A 15,593-nucleotide genomic window follows, 5' to 3' on the forward strand; every position below is an offset into this window, starting at 1 on the left:
TTGGGAACCAGCCCCTTTCACTGTTTTTTTGGTAATCATCGAATTAAAATTTTTATTTATTTATTTATTTATTTTTGGCTGCGTTGGGTTTTCGTCGCTGCGCGCGGGCTTTCTCTAGTTGTGGTGAGCGGGGCTACTGTTTGTTGCGGTGCACGGGCTTCTCATTGCGGTGGCTTCTCTTGTTGCAAAGCACGGCGTCTAGGCGTGTGGGCTTCAGCAGTTGTGGCTCGCAGGCTCTAGAGCTCAGGCTCAGTAGTTGTGGTGCATGGGCTTAGTTGCTCCACGGCACGTGGGATCTTCCCGGACCAGGGCTCGAACCTCTGTCCCCTGCATCGGCAGGTGGATTCTTAACCACTGCACCACCAGGGAAGTCCCCCCTTTCACTGTTGAGGTCTTTGATCCTGCATTTCTCCTCTGTCTTCTGCAACATTTCCTATTGTTGCTGACTTGTTGACTGCAGCATATGAATGACCTCTAGCTATCACTCATCTTTAAAAATAGCCCTCCTCTGATGCCAAGACCTCCTCCAGCCACCACCCTGTGCTTCTGACTCCCTTGACAGCAAGCGTTTTGAGAGCCGTGCGCACTTGATGTTTCTGGCTCCTTACCTGCGTCCTCCCTCTAACGCCTCCAGCTTGGCTTCAGTGTTAATCAAGCCAATAAAACCGGGCTTGTCTTCAACAGCTTTCATGGGGCCAAGTCTAGGAGGCCCTTTTCTGTCTTGCTTGGTGACTTTGCATCACCGATCTCCCTTCTTGAATCATTCTTGCCGTGGCCTGTGCTCTGCCACACGTTTTGAGGCATTCGTCCTCATTCTCCTTTGCTGGCTTCCCCTCCTCAGGGGTAGAGCAGTGGGGAAAAAAAGAACATGGCGTATGGTGATGGACCCAGATTTAGACTCCAGTTCTGCCTCTTACCTAATGTGGGAACTTGGCTGAATCACTTCATTAAGCCTCAGTTTCTCAGCAGTAAAAAGGGGACAATAACAGCTACCTCACAGGGTGTTAAGAGGATCTCATGAGATAACGTAGCATCTGCACAGTGGAAAAGGCACGGACGTGTTGATACTGTGCTTAGCACAGCCTTTGGCACTCTCTGCCTATATTTATTAATATTTTTGTGCTTTGGCCTCTGAGTTGAAGGCAAATGCTATGGTCTGAATGTCTATGTCCATCCAAAGTTCATATGTTGAAACCTAAACCCCCAGGTGATACTATTTGGAGGTGGAGCCTTTGGGAGGCCATTAGGTCAGGACCGTAGAGCCCTCATGAATGGGATCAGTGCTTTTATAAAAGAGGGCCCCAGAGAGAGCTCCTTTATCCTTTTTTCCACGGGAAGACACAGAAAGGATATCTGTGAACTGGGAAGTAGCCCTCAAAAGACAGAGAGCCTGACCATGCTGGCAACCTGACCTCAGACCACCAGCTTCCAGAACGGTGAGAAATTAGTTTCTGTTGTTTATAAACCACCCAGTCTCTGGTATTTTGTTAAAGCATTCTGAACAGAACTAGGATAGCAAGGATCCTTTGTTTTCTGCATAGGAGATCCACTGAAAGTACCTGGTGGGTCCCAGGCCTGGCCAACAATCTGGTGTGCTAACAGTCATGTGGCTTGTTCGTCCTTCCTAGGGCCTTCTGCAGGCCTCTCCCCCAGGAACCCAGTTCCCACGGGTGTCCCCTGCCTTGAGGTTGCCTGTTGGAGTCCCCATTTCCAAACACAGCTTTGTCATGGCTCCTAATGCTGGCTGTCATACTAGAAAGGAGTCTGATAAGTACATTCCAGCGGGGGCCAGGATGCTGGATCATGTTTGGAAGTGCTGCCACATTGGCATTTGCACAGAGGTCCTGGGGAGAGACAAGGCTGGAAAGCTGAGGGTCATTTCTGTCCCGGTGGAAATCCCAGCCTTGTGGCAGGTTGGGGTGGGGCTATTTGGGAGCCGAGGGGCCTTCCTAGAGCCTATAAATCATGTAACAGGTGGTTGCTGTCTCAGCTTCTGCGTTCCCAGGCCCTGCATGATCACAAAAGGCACTAGGGAAGTAATTTGCTGGTGATTAGGATATTTCCATTGAGTAATAGAAAGCGTTGTCCAGGTGCATATCTGTTCTTCATTTGGTCCTGGGGAGTTGAAGTCAGAAGAGTCTGCTACAATTACAGGTAAAGGACTGATGCAGCTATTTACCCAAAGCCCGCCCACCCTGAATGCTTCATTATTCAGCGCTTGAGTGCAGCCGGTTTGCTCCAGCAAGAGGGGAACCCAGGAAAAGCTATCAGTTTCTAATCAATTTCTCTTGGAAACTGAATGAAAAAGGAAATACCCAGCATATGTCTTAAGGGCATGCCTGATCCACCCTAGGATTATTGCTGTTGTTGATCCGTGACTAACGTGTGTATATGTGTTTATACACGTAGCATTTTATTTTGGAAAAATTTTAGACTTAGAGAAAAATTGCAGCGATGCTAGAGTTCCTGGTCCTCTTGACCAAGCTTCTGCTCATACTAAATATATTCTGGACTTACGGAGCCATAACTTTTGGCTCCAAAGAAGAAAATTTTTCATTTATCAAATCTTTTTTGAGAACCTGCTATGTATCAGGAACTGTGCTAGACCCTCGGAGGGGAACAAAGAGCCCATGTCCCCTGGCTGCAGGGGTCTTAAAGTCTAGCTGAATGGTTTTTAAAGGGTGGTCTTTGGGCCATCAGCATCCCGTGGGAACTTGTTTGAAAGGCAGTTTTTCAGGCCCCATCCCATACTGGATTCAGAAACTAGAGGGGTGGGGTCCAGCAATCTGTATTTGAACAAGCTCTCCAGGGGATTCTGATAGATGGGCAAGTATGAGGACCAGTGTCTCGTGGGGAAAAACAAACACTAAATGAATAATTATAAATATGACATGATTTCACCATGGGAGACAGAGCTGAAGGAAGTTGGGAGAAGCCTGCCTGGCTTGGAGTGTAGGAAAGGCCTGGCTGAGGAAGGGGCGTTTAAATTGCCATTGGAAGAAGGAGGAGGAGACTGCCAAGTGGAATTGGTGGCAATGTGTCCTAGGTTGATGCACTGCCTCGAACCAGGTTAAGAGAGACTGGACAGGCTACATCTGGACTCTCCAGCTTCTGTAAAATTGCAAGTCAGAAAAATTAGCTTTTGGTCTGTATCCAGCCTAATTAGAAAATCTAATTAACCAGTTCTCTGCATTTCCTCAGTATTTCAGTTAATCCGCTTTGTGAAAAACCAACTCTATGTTGCATTTAGAAGATTCGGTAGTAAAAAAGGAAGAGCTTTGAGATAAGGGATGAGAAACCCACTGCGGTGCTGACACTACTTACATTAATTATCTCTATTGGCCTGTAGTGCTCCCTTGACTCTTCTGGCCTCGTTGTCCTTACTTGTAAAATGAGGGAGTTGGACCAGATCCTTCCAGCCATTTCCTTTCTGATTTCATGATCCAGAATTAGCTATAAATGTCATTGCACTGTACTTTCTAAAAGTACACTTATATTCATTTCCTTTGATAGCTAATTCTACACCTTAACTACTGGTAACTTTCAGAGAGCTTGCCTATTCTTTTCTCTTAAATTATTGCCATAAGTTTATCCTACAAGGATATATTATTTTCTCTAATGATCTGGTAATTATCAGGTAATGAAATGGCCAACCGTAAGCATATTATTATTAAGAGCAGTCACTGTATGGAATGTTTTTGTCATACAATTAGAAATGTTACTTATATTTTAGTAATGCATAAAAAGTTACATGCTGAGGAGAATGAAAATAGAGCAATATCCTTCCATATTCTGCTGAAATAAGTATTAAACCCATATATAAAGAGTCGAAGGAGACTAATTCCATGGCCTAGAGTTTAAAGCCACCCATTGTCTGAGTTCACAGTGTGCGCTGCCGTCATCCCTCAGAACTCTTCCTTCGAGGAGAGTTGAGATTGTTATTCCAAAGCTGGATTAGGCAGCTACATTTCTAAGCTGACCATGCTGACTTATCCCACTCAATCCTCTACTGGGGAAAAGTTTCATTGTGAGAGTACTAACTCTGATGGGCAGAGAGTTTTTATACACAAAGTCAGGCACGTGATAGGTTCTTAATAAGAATAAATTAAGTTTTTTTCCCTTAAGCTTTTGCTTTTCAATTGAAGCATAATTGATTTACAGTATTGTGTTAGTTTCAGGTGTACAGCACAGCAATTCATCTATACATACCTGTATATATATACTAATATATATATACACGCTAATATATATGTTGATTTTACAGATTCTTTTCCCTTATAGGTTATTACGAAATATTGTATATAGTTCCCTGTGCTATACAATAGGTACTTGTTGGTTATCTATTGTATATATAATTGTGTGTATATATTAATCTCAAATCTCCTAATTTACCCCTCTCCTACCACCCTTTCCCCTTCGGTAACCATAAATTTGTTTTCTATGTCTGTGAGTCTCTAAGAATAAATTAAGTTTTAACCAAACTGTATTTAGAGCACTGTTGCTCCATGTGTACGTGTTTGGACCTCAGAATTTTTATTTTTTTTTAACATCTTTATTGGAGTATAATTGCCTTACAGTGGTGTGTTAGTTTCTGCTGTATCACAAAGTGAGTCAGCTATACGTATACATATATCACCGTATCTCTTCCATCTTGTGTCTCCCTCCCACCCTCCCTATCCCACCCCTCTAGGTGGTCACAAAGCACCGAGCTGATCTCCCTGTGCTATGCGGCTGCTTCCCACTAGCTATCTATTTTATGTTTGGTAGTGTATATATGTCCATGCCACTCTCTCACTTCATCTCAGTTTACCCTTTCCCCTCCCCGTGTCCTCAAGTTCTTTCTCTACGTCTGTGTCTTTATTCCTGTAGTGCCCCTAGGTTCTTCAGAACCTTTTTTTTTTTTTTTTTAGATTCCATATATATGTGTTAGCATATGGTATTTGTTTTTCTGACTTACTTCACTCTGTATGACAGAGGTGGTCCATCCACTTCACTACAAATAACTCAATTTTGTTTCTTTTTATAGCTGAGTAATATTCCATTGTATATATGTGCCACATCTTCTTTATCCATTCATCTGTCAATGGACACTTAGGTTGCTACCATGTCCTGGCTATTGTAAATAGTGCTGCAATGAACATAGTGGTACATGACTGTTTTTGAATTACGGTTTCCTTCATGTATCTCCCCAATGGTGGGCTTGCTGGATCGTATGGTAGTTCTATTTTTAGTTTTTTAAGGAACCTCCATACTGTTCTCTATAGTGGCTGTATCAATTTACATTGCCACCAACAGTGCAAGAGGGTTTCCTTTTCTCCGCACCCTCTCCAGCATTTGTTGTTTGTAGACTTTTTGATGATGGCCATTCTGACTGGTGTGAGGTGATACCTCATTATAGTTTTGATTTGCATTTCTCTAATGATTAGTGATGTTGAGCATCCTTTCATGTGTTTGTTGGCAATCTGTGTGTCTTCTTTGGAGAAATGTCTATTTAGCTTTTCTGCCCATGTTTGGATTGGGTTGTTTCTTTTTTTGATATTGAGCTGCTTGAGCTGCTTGTATATTTTGGAGATTAATCCTTTGTCACTTGCTTCGTTTGCAAATATTTTCTCCCATTCTGAGGGTTGTCTTTTCATCTTGTTTATGGTCTCCTTTGCTATGCAAAAGCTTTTAAGTTTCATTAGGTCCTATTTGTTTATTTTTTTATTTCCCTTTCTCTAGGAGGTGGGTCAAAAAAGATCTTGCTGTGATTTATGTCATAGAGTGTTCTGCGTATGTTTTCCTCTAAGAGTTTGATAGTGTCTGGCCTTACATTTAGGTCTTTAAATCATTTTGAGTTTATTTTTGTGTATGGTGTCAGGGAGTGTTCTCATTTCATTCTTTTATATGTAGCTGTCCAGTTTTCCCAGCACCACTATTGAAGAGGCTGTCTTTTCTCCATTGTATATTCTTGCCTTCTTTATCAGAGATAAGGTGACCATATGTGCGTGGGTTTATCTCCAGGCTTTCTATCCTGTTCCAATGATCTATATTTCTGTTTTTGTGCCAGTACCATACTGTCTTGATTACTGTAGCTTTGTAATATAGTCTGAAGTCAGGGAGCCTGATTCCACCAGCTCGGTTTTTCTTTCTCAAGATTGCTTTGGGATCTTTTGTGTTTCCATACAAACTGCAACTTTTTGTTCTATGTCTGTGAAAAATGCAATTGGTAGTTTGATAGGGATTGCATTGAATCTGTAGATTGCTTTGGATAGTATAGCCATTTTCACAATGTTTATTCTTCCAATCCAAGAACATGGAATATCTCTCCATCTATTTGTATCATCTTTAATTTCTTTCATCAGTGTCTTATAGTTTTCTGCATACAGGTCTTTTGTCTCCTTAGGTAGGTTTATTCCTAGGCATTTTATTCTTTTTGTTGCAAGGTAAATGGGAGTGTTTCCTTAATTTCTCTTTCAGATTTTTCATCATTAGTATATGGGAATGCCAGAGATTTCTGTGCCTTAATTTTGTATCCCACTTTACCAAATTCATTGATTAGCTCTAGTAGTTTTCTGGTAGCATCTTTAGGATTCTCTATATATAGTATCATGTCATCTGCAAACAGTGACAGTTTTACCTCTTCTTTCCGGTTTGGCTTCCTTTTCTTTCTTTTTCGTCTCTGATTGTTGTGACTAAAACTTCCAAAACTATGTTGAATAATAGTGGTGAGAGTGGACAATCTTGTCTTGTTCCTGATCTCATAGGAAATGCTTTCAGTTTTTCACCATTGAGAATGATGTTGGCTGTGGGTTTTTCATATATGGCCTTTATTTTGTTGAGGAAACTTCCCTCTATGCCTACTTTCTGCAGGGTTTTTATCATAAATTCGTGTTGAATTTTGTCGAAAGCTTTCTCTGCATCTATTGAGATGATCACAGGGTTTTTCTCCTTCAATTTGTTAATATGGTGTATCACATTGATTGATTTGTGTATATTGAAGAATCCTTGCGTCCCTGGGATAAATCCCCCTTGATCATGGTGTATGATCCTTTTAATGTGCTGTTGGATTCTGTTTGCTAGTATTTTGTTGAGGATTTTTGCATCTATGTTCATCAGTGATATTGGCCTGTAGTTTTCTTTCTTTCGACATCTTTGTCTGGTTTTGGTATCAGGGTGATGGTGGCCTCATAGAATGAGTTTGGGAGTGTTCCTCCCTCTGCTATATTTTGGAAGAGTTTGAGAAGGATAGGTGTTAGCTCTTCTCTAAATGTTTGATAGAATTCGCCTGTGAAGCCATGTTGGACCTCAGAATTTGACATAGTACTCATGCATCTGCCTATGAGGATCTTTGTCCTAAATGTGGAAATTCACAGTGATTGATTTCAGCCTCTTAAATTTTTAATCTTTGATTTTTGGCAGCCCCCAGACTGGCACTTACCTGCCTTTAATCCTTCATGCCTCAGAAATGTTTCAGTGGTAAATAAGAAGTTGCCACATGGTCTTATGAGCTGGAAGAGTCACCTTCTTCCCAGGTTCAGTTACCGTTTATCTGCCCTGACAATTGCCTTACGTGCTTTACTTTCTGTCTACCCATGTACCATTTCCCATTCTCCACTGTAAGCTCCTGGAGGACAGGTGCACAGCTGATTCATCTTGGAATGATAGTATCAGGTAACACTCGGGGGTGCTAACCTTGAGTCAGACACTTGGTGTTTCATTTGTTCCTCCCTAAACCTCTAGGAACAGGGCTGAGCAATATGCCCAGTAATACATGTGGCCTGTCCACGACGTAGGTGGTTTTTAGTCTCACTTGATAGAAAAAAAAAAAAGTGAGATATAAAAATGTTCAAAATTGCCTTAGGGACATTGAGCTGGATTCAGAATTCAATTCATTCCTCTGCAACTCAAGTCTGTGCTCTGAGTAGTTGTGTGTCACAACAGCAAGGGACCTCTAACATCCTATAAGCTCAGTACGTAATTGTAGAATGCATGAGTAATTCTCCATCTAGGTTGTGTGACAGGCTGATGGACTTTGGGGAAGGTGAAAACTCTTGAGGGGGCTAAGTGCTGTGTACTTGGAAAGTATGTGCATACAGTAAGGAGGGTCCATGAGAAGTGCTTTCAGTGTAAAGGGACATAATGCCTAATTATCTAAGTAAACCAAAGGAACTACTGTATGCCTTGCTGTCCTACTCATGCCCACAGCCCCCCATCTGTGGCAAGAGCAATATTGTTCTTGAACTTGTTTTCCATGTTGCATTGTTGATTACATCATTTCTCCAAGTTGAATGCAATCAGACTAAACTTTTGTTGGCTGATTCTGATGCAATTACTTCTTTGCCCAAGGATGACTTCATAGGTTAAGACATTCAGTTCTGGGGAGTAAAATGGCTACAAGTGGTATCTTTGGGACTATAGTCCTTCCACTCCACTCCATGACTTCCATGCCTTGCTCTGCATTGCATTCCACTTCTATCATGTTGTTCCATTCCATCCTACAAACATATCTTGAGTATGCCATGGACCGAATGTTTATGTTTCCCTCAAATTCCTGTGTTGAAATCCTAACCCCCCAATGTGATGGTGTTAGGAGGCGGGCCTTTAGGAGGTAATTATGTCATGAAGGTAGAACAATCACAAATGGGATTAATGTCTTTATAAGACCCCCCATATTTCCCTTGTCCCTTTAGCCATGGGAGGACACAGTGAGAAGATGGCTGTCTGTGAACCAAGAAGTGGGCTTCTCCAGAGGCTGAATCTGCATTGCCTTGATCTTGGACTTCCAGCCTCCAAAACTGTAGGAAATTTCTGCACCCAGTTTATGGTATTCTGTTAAAGCACCATGAATGGACTGAGACACGTACTGTGTACCAAGCACTGTGTTAGGTATTGAAGACCTAACACAGTCCCTAACCTAGGATCAGGTTAGGCCTATCCTCTGCCATACCTAGCTTGGTGTCCAACAGGGAGATAGATAAGAAAACAGGCAATTCTGATGTACATAGGTAAGCCCTATGAAGGGGTTACTGCAGGGATGGTGGGAGTGCCAGCTGCTGTGGGGGGTGAGGTTTGACACATGAATCGAGAAGGTCCCTGGAGCGAATGACTTCTTAGTTGTGACCTGAGAGACAAAAAGGAAATAATCTGACAAAGGGCATTTTAACCATGCAGTAAGAGTAGGGAAATTAAAGACAGATTCACACTCTTAATTTTTCTGCTTTTTCAAACTCTCTTCTCAAAAGGTTGAGCTGATTAGTGGCTTGAGATCCCCAAATTTCCTGAATTGGAAGCTGGTCATATTCATTTAATGTCAGACTGTGTTTCTTCTCATGTAACTGGATAGTGTAGAGTGACAGTGCTTGTTACTAAGAGATGGATGGGGTGGTCTGATGTTCAGAGAGCTCAATAAAATTCAGGGTGTGAAAAGAGGGCAGAATGGAGAATTTGGTTATTTCTAGATCCTTTTTCCTTCATATATATGTGTGTGTGTGTGTGTGTGTGTATATGTATATATACACATATATATATGTGTATATATATATGCATATATATATATATTTTTTTTTTCCCCCAACTGCACCGCATAGCATGTGGGATCTTAGGTCCCCAACCAAGGATTGAACCCGCAGCCCCTGCATTGGAAGCACGTAGTCTTAACCACTGGATAACCAGGGTAGTCCTCTTTTGCCCTTCTAAAGGAAATCCCAAATCTAATTTCTGGAAAATGATTTCCCTGGTCAAATTTGTGTTGCCTGAATTAACGAGAGAACTCTTCACCTCTCCCATTTAATTGTATTCCTGTGTATTCAGCTGGAATGTGCTTGGCCTCGTGTGAGTTTAACAACATACATATTTCTCATTCTCAAGGAAAATTCTGTACAGATTCCTTCAAGTACAGATTCCTCTTTGTTTTGGATCCCTCATTCTGAGGGCACTGTTCTGCTTTTATCTCTCCTTTAAAATTCTCTGACAATTTTTTTATTGTATGTGGGACAAAGTCATAAATGTTAACATCATCAACACCTGCCCCCTCCCTTTTAATAAGGAGGTTATATCACAAATTTAGAGTGGTCTTTGGCTTTCACGGACAGCTATGGTGAAGGATATCGATGTCAGGATGGCTTCTTGAGACCCCAAACCAACATGTGATATTGATGATTGTGAAATTGAGATGTAAGATTTTAAAAAATTCTTTTGTAGCATGAATGTCACAGTAATTGCTACAAAATAACTAGGAAGGTTTTCCTAGAACAGAATATGCTTAAATAACTTCTTTTTCACTCTGACTTTGCTATCTTCTTGGCACTTAAATAATGTACTTACTTCTAGTTGTTATATCATAAACTAAATCTTAACTCAAACTTAAAAACGTTGATTAGAGATTCACTGATAAAGCTTATTCAAGGAAGTGTGTGTGTTACTTCTATGTTGCCACTGTCTACTATGAGTAATATTGTTATCTGTACAGGTCTATTATACTCTTCTGTACCTCTGGTATTCCAAAATACCAAATCTCTTATGTCTCAAATGCCTTATGTCTTTTTTTTTTTTTTTTTAATGCTTTAAGATAAATCAGTGACAATTCTTTAAGGCTTTGTAAAGTAAAGAATTTGGTCGTGGCCAAAGAGAAGTCTGGCTTTTGTCCTCGGATTTGGGAAATAATCTGCATCATATCTGAGAGGAATGTTTTTGTTTAGGGTGGGGGCTGGCCACAGTCAAAGTCATAGGGCAAGGCCTCACCACACAAGAAAAACTAATAGTGTGATGTGGGGTGACAGCTTTGGGTCACACTGTCAACGTGGAAGCTGAAATCAGCTGTGTGAGTGGGCAGTCAGTCAATCACACATGAGTAATAGAGCCCTGTTACAGGTTGAATTGTGTGCCTACAAAAAGGTAGGTTGTAGTCCTAACCCTCCAGTACCATTTATGGTGCCTTATGTGGGAAGTGACCTTATTCGGAAATAGGTCATTGCAGATGTAATTAAAATAAGGTCATCGGGCTTCCCTGGTGGCGCAGTGGTTGAGTGTCCGCCTGCAGATGGAGGGGACACGGGTTTGTGCCCAGGTCCGGGAAGATCCCACATGCTGCGGAGTAGCTAGGCCCATGAGCTATGGCCGCTGAGCCTGTGCGTCTGGAGCCTGTGCTTCACAACGGAAGAGGCCACAACAGTGAGAGGCCCGCATACCGCAAAAATAATAATAATAATAATGTCATCTACCATGTGATATGACTGGTATCATTTTTTGAAAGGGGGAGTGACACGTGATGACAGAGACAGAGATCTAAATGATGTATGGATAAACCAAGGAATGCCTGCAAATAGCAGAAACTAGAAGAGGCAAGAAAGGTTATCCCTACAGGTTTCAGTGGGAGTTTACCTCCTTGATTTCAAACTTAGGGCCTCCAGAACTATGAGCGAATACATTTCTCTTGTTTTAAGCCACTGATGTTGTGGTATTTTGTTGTGGCAGCTCTAAGTGATACAAGCCCCAATAAAAGTGGATGAGTGGACAGAGGAGATTCGATATATGTATATGTGTATGTAAACACACACACAATGAAATATTATTCAGCCACAACGAAGAAGGAAATCCTGCTATATGTGTAAACATGGATGGTCCTTAAGGACATCATGCTAAGTGAGATAAGTCAGGAAGACAAATACTGTATGATCTCACCTATATGTGGCAGCTAAAAATGCTGAACTCATAAAAAGGGAGTACGTGGTTGTTACCAGGGGTTGGGGAAATAGGAATACATTGGTCAAATGGTATAAATAGCCAGTTAGAAAATGAATAATTTCTGAGAGTCTATGTATAACATGGTGATTATAGTTAATGATAGAGCACTATACACTAGAAAGTTACTCAGAGTAGATCTTAAATGTTCTAACCCCCCCCAAAATAGTAAATATGTGATGTGAAGCAGGTGTTAGCTAACCATATGGTGGCAATAATTTTGCAATATATAATTGTGTCAAGTCAGCAAATTTTACACCTGAAACTTATACAATATTGTGTAAACTATATCTTAATAGAGCTGGGGAAACATAATTTTTACTAGCATGTAAATAACCTCCCTCAGTCTTTTCAAGAAGTGTTTTTCATTTAAGAAAGAAACTTCTGTTTATTGATCCTCTTCTCACAAAACAGAGCAAGACTCTTGCTCTCGCTCTTTTTGTACACATGTGAATGACAAAATTCTTCCTTTTACGTTTACTCACATATTTACCATGCCCATCACTCTTCATTTCATTGTATAAATCCAAGTTTCTGTCTGGTATGATTTTATTTCCACTCAAGAACTTCCTTTAATATTTTTTTGGAGTATAGTTGGCTAATAGTTAATTCTCTCAGCTTTTGTTCATCTTAAAAATGCTATATATCACCTTCATTTTTGAAGATATTTTAATTGGGTATAGAACTCGCAAGTTGACAGTTTCTTTAAGTACTTCAAAGATGTTCTGTTTTGCTCTGGCTGATGTATTTTTTTAATAAATTTATTTTAATGTTTGGCTGTGTTGGGTCTTCATTGCTGCATATGGACCTTCTCCAGTTGTGGCGAGCGGAGGCTATTCTTCGTTGTGGTGTGCGGGCTTCTCATTGCAGTGGTTTCTCTTGTGGAGCATGGGCTCTAGGCATGCGAGATTCAGTAGTTGTGGCACTCGGGCCCAGTAGTTGTGGCTCACAGGCTCTAGAGCACAGGCTTAGTAGTTGTGGTGCAGGGGCTTAGTTGCTCTGTGGCACGTGGGATTTTCCCAGACCAGGGCTCAAACCCATGTCCCCTGCATTGGCAATCAGATTCTGCACCACCAGGGAAGTCCCTAATGTATTTTTTGACAGAGTTTTGTTTATTCTTATCTTTGTTTTTCTTTATGTTGTGGATGTTTATCTCCCTCTGATTGATTTCAAGATTTCCTCTTTATCTCTTGTTTTGAGCAATTTGATGATAGGTGGGTCTTGGTGTGTTTTTCTTTGTGTTTATCCTTCATGGAGTTTGTCCAGTTTCTTGGATCTCTGAGTATAATATTCATCAAATTTGAAAATTTTTGTCCATTAGTTCTTTAAATATTCTGCTTTTCCATTCTGGGACTCTAATTACATGTATATCAGACTATTTGATATTGTCTCCCAGGTCACTAATTCTTTCTCCCTCCCTCGCTTCTTTCTCTCTCTTGCACTCTTTCTCTTTTGCTCTCTCTCCCTTCTTTTTTCTTTCTCTCTGTCTTCCCTCCCTCCCTCCCTTCCTTTCTTTCCCTCCTTTCTTTCTTTCCTTCTCTCCTTCCTTGTCTTTTTTTTCCCCCTCTGTGCTTCATTTGTGGGTAGTTTCTTTTGCTTTGTTTTCATTCTCACCCACCACTTCTTTAGCAGTGTCTTATATGCCATTAATGTTATCCAGTGAATTTTTCTTTTGACGATACATTTTTCACTCTAGAAGTTAGTTTTGGGGCTTTAGAAAATCTTTCACTTCTAACTTTGTTCATGTTTTCTCTTAAATATATGAACATAGATATAATAGATGTTTTCAAGTCTTTGTAATGTTATAATAGTTATGATTTCTGTGTCTGTTTCTACTGATTTATGGGCTACATTTTTCCTATTTCTTGACTCTCCAGTAATTTTTAATTGAATGCCAGACATTGTATATTTGACTTGAGAGAGTCTAGATTTTGTTGTCTCCCTTTAAAATGTGTTGGGCTTTGTTGTGAGAAACAGTTAAGTTGCCTGTGGGTCAGTTCTTTTCAAGTCTTGTTTTAAAGCTTTGTTAGTCAGGTGTAATGTAGCCTTTATTTTAGGGATAATTATGTTTTGCTACTTTCAGGAGTTGCTTCTACTTTTAGTCCCACTACTTTAGCCCTTTTGGGGGCATCTTATGAATGTTGCAAGTGATCAGTGAGGACTCTTCTACTGGCTGTTGGAAATTCAAATGATTTCCAGATCTGGGCAAACCTAGGAATCATTCAGTTCATAGACCCCAAGTTGCTCTTGGTCTTAACTCAGGGAATTTCACTCTCTCTATATATATGTATTCTGCAGTTATTTCATGTTTTCTCTATGTAGACTTCTGAAGTTATTTTGTGTGTGTGTGTGTGTGTGTGTGTGTGTGTGAGTGTGTGACTCTCCCTTGTAGAACTCTTGCCTTCAATCTCCAGCCCCTTCATATACCCTGAGCTCTAATCCCTGTTTTCTCAATTCAGTGGGACCTCCATGTTCTGGTTGGGTTCTCCCATACCTGCTCTGTGGTCAGGAATCTGCCTCTAGCCAGAAAGCTGGGACAATTTTAATGATCACCTCATTTGTTTTCCTTCTCTCAAGGATCGCAGTTCTGCATTTCCTATTGTCTGTTGTCTGAAAGTTGTTGCTTCATTAACTTTGTTCAGTTTTCTAGTGAAGGTGGACATTAGAGCTGGTTTCTGTTGTTCCGTCTTGGCCACCTCAGAATAAAACAAAACAGCTCTTGTAATGTCTAATTAGCTTCTCTCACAGTATCCAATCTGTGTCACTTATTGTCATCTTTGATTATGAAGGGTGATGTTTGAGGCTTATTTCCTGAGCCTTTAGTTTAGAGATTGTGCACGTTCACATTTGTTTTTAAAGCTCTCTGTCCTTTACTTAAACTTTTGACCACGCTTCCCGGCAGTTAAGATTTTAATGAAGTAAGATAATTATGTTAAAAAGAGTAATAGGTTCCAGTAGAGATTCAGAAAATAAATTATTGAGGAGACTAGCCATATTGTCGACATACAGCTACAGCCATGATGTGGAAGGTAACAGGGACAAGGTACCAATTGTGCCAGCCTTAAGTCTCGATTTTCTTGCTCTTTAACAAAAAACTAAAGACATTTAAGAGACAGTTTATGCTCAGCCTTATTCCAGCCTATTTTAGGGTATGAATCTGAAATGGTTCAGTAGTGGATGGGAGTGCTATAGTGATCTGGTGAACTTAGATTAGGGAAAGTGACCTTTTGATATTCAATGAATAAATCCATTCTGTGGGGTAGTCACTCTGCCCCCTCTTTCTCTGTGGCTGTCATATTCTACCCATGTCCTTATGAACTTTCTTCTTGTGGTGTGCCTTTGTTAGGCGCTCTGGGAGCCACAGTGGGATGACCTGTAATCAGAGAAAGGTTAATTGGAATGAGGCTTGGCTGAGCTGAGTGTAGCCAGCCTTTGGAAAGCCATCCTCTCAAGTGGGAGGAAGACCAAGCAGTGTTTCCCTGCTTTGCCCTGTACCAGCTGTCTCCTAGGAGAAGTCCCATGACCCCTGCGGATGCTGATTAAACTCAGAGTGAGGGAGGCAAGTCTGCGTATTCTGCCCAGATCGTAAAGGGGATCTTTAATTGTAAAGAAGCAACAACAGAGATGTGTGTTGGATCTGAGGAACTGAGAGGCTCTTATTCTGATTATAAAATGTGGTATTTTATAACCTTCGTGCATGCTGTCATTGCATCTGCTGCCTCTTCTCTAGGTAATGGGTTGAGTAGTGCTAGAAAATTGGCTTCTGCTTTTCTCATGATTCTACCTTCAGCCGAAAAGAAAGTTAGAGCTGGGATGAGTCATCCTTCAATTCTATTAATATGGTCATTTCAGTGTTGTTTACAAGCAAAAAT

This window comes from Tursiops truncatus, chromosome 10, assembly GCF_011762595.2.
Source record: "Tursiops truncatus isolate mTurTru1 chromosome 10, mTurTru1.mat.Y, whole genome shotgun sequence".
Lineage (NCBI taxonomy): Eukaryota > Metazoa > Chordata > Mammalia > Artiodactyla > Delphinidae > Tursiops > Tursiops truncatus.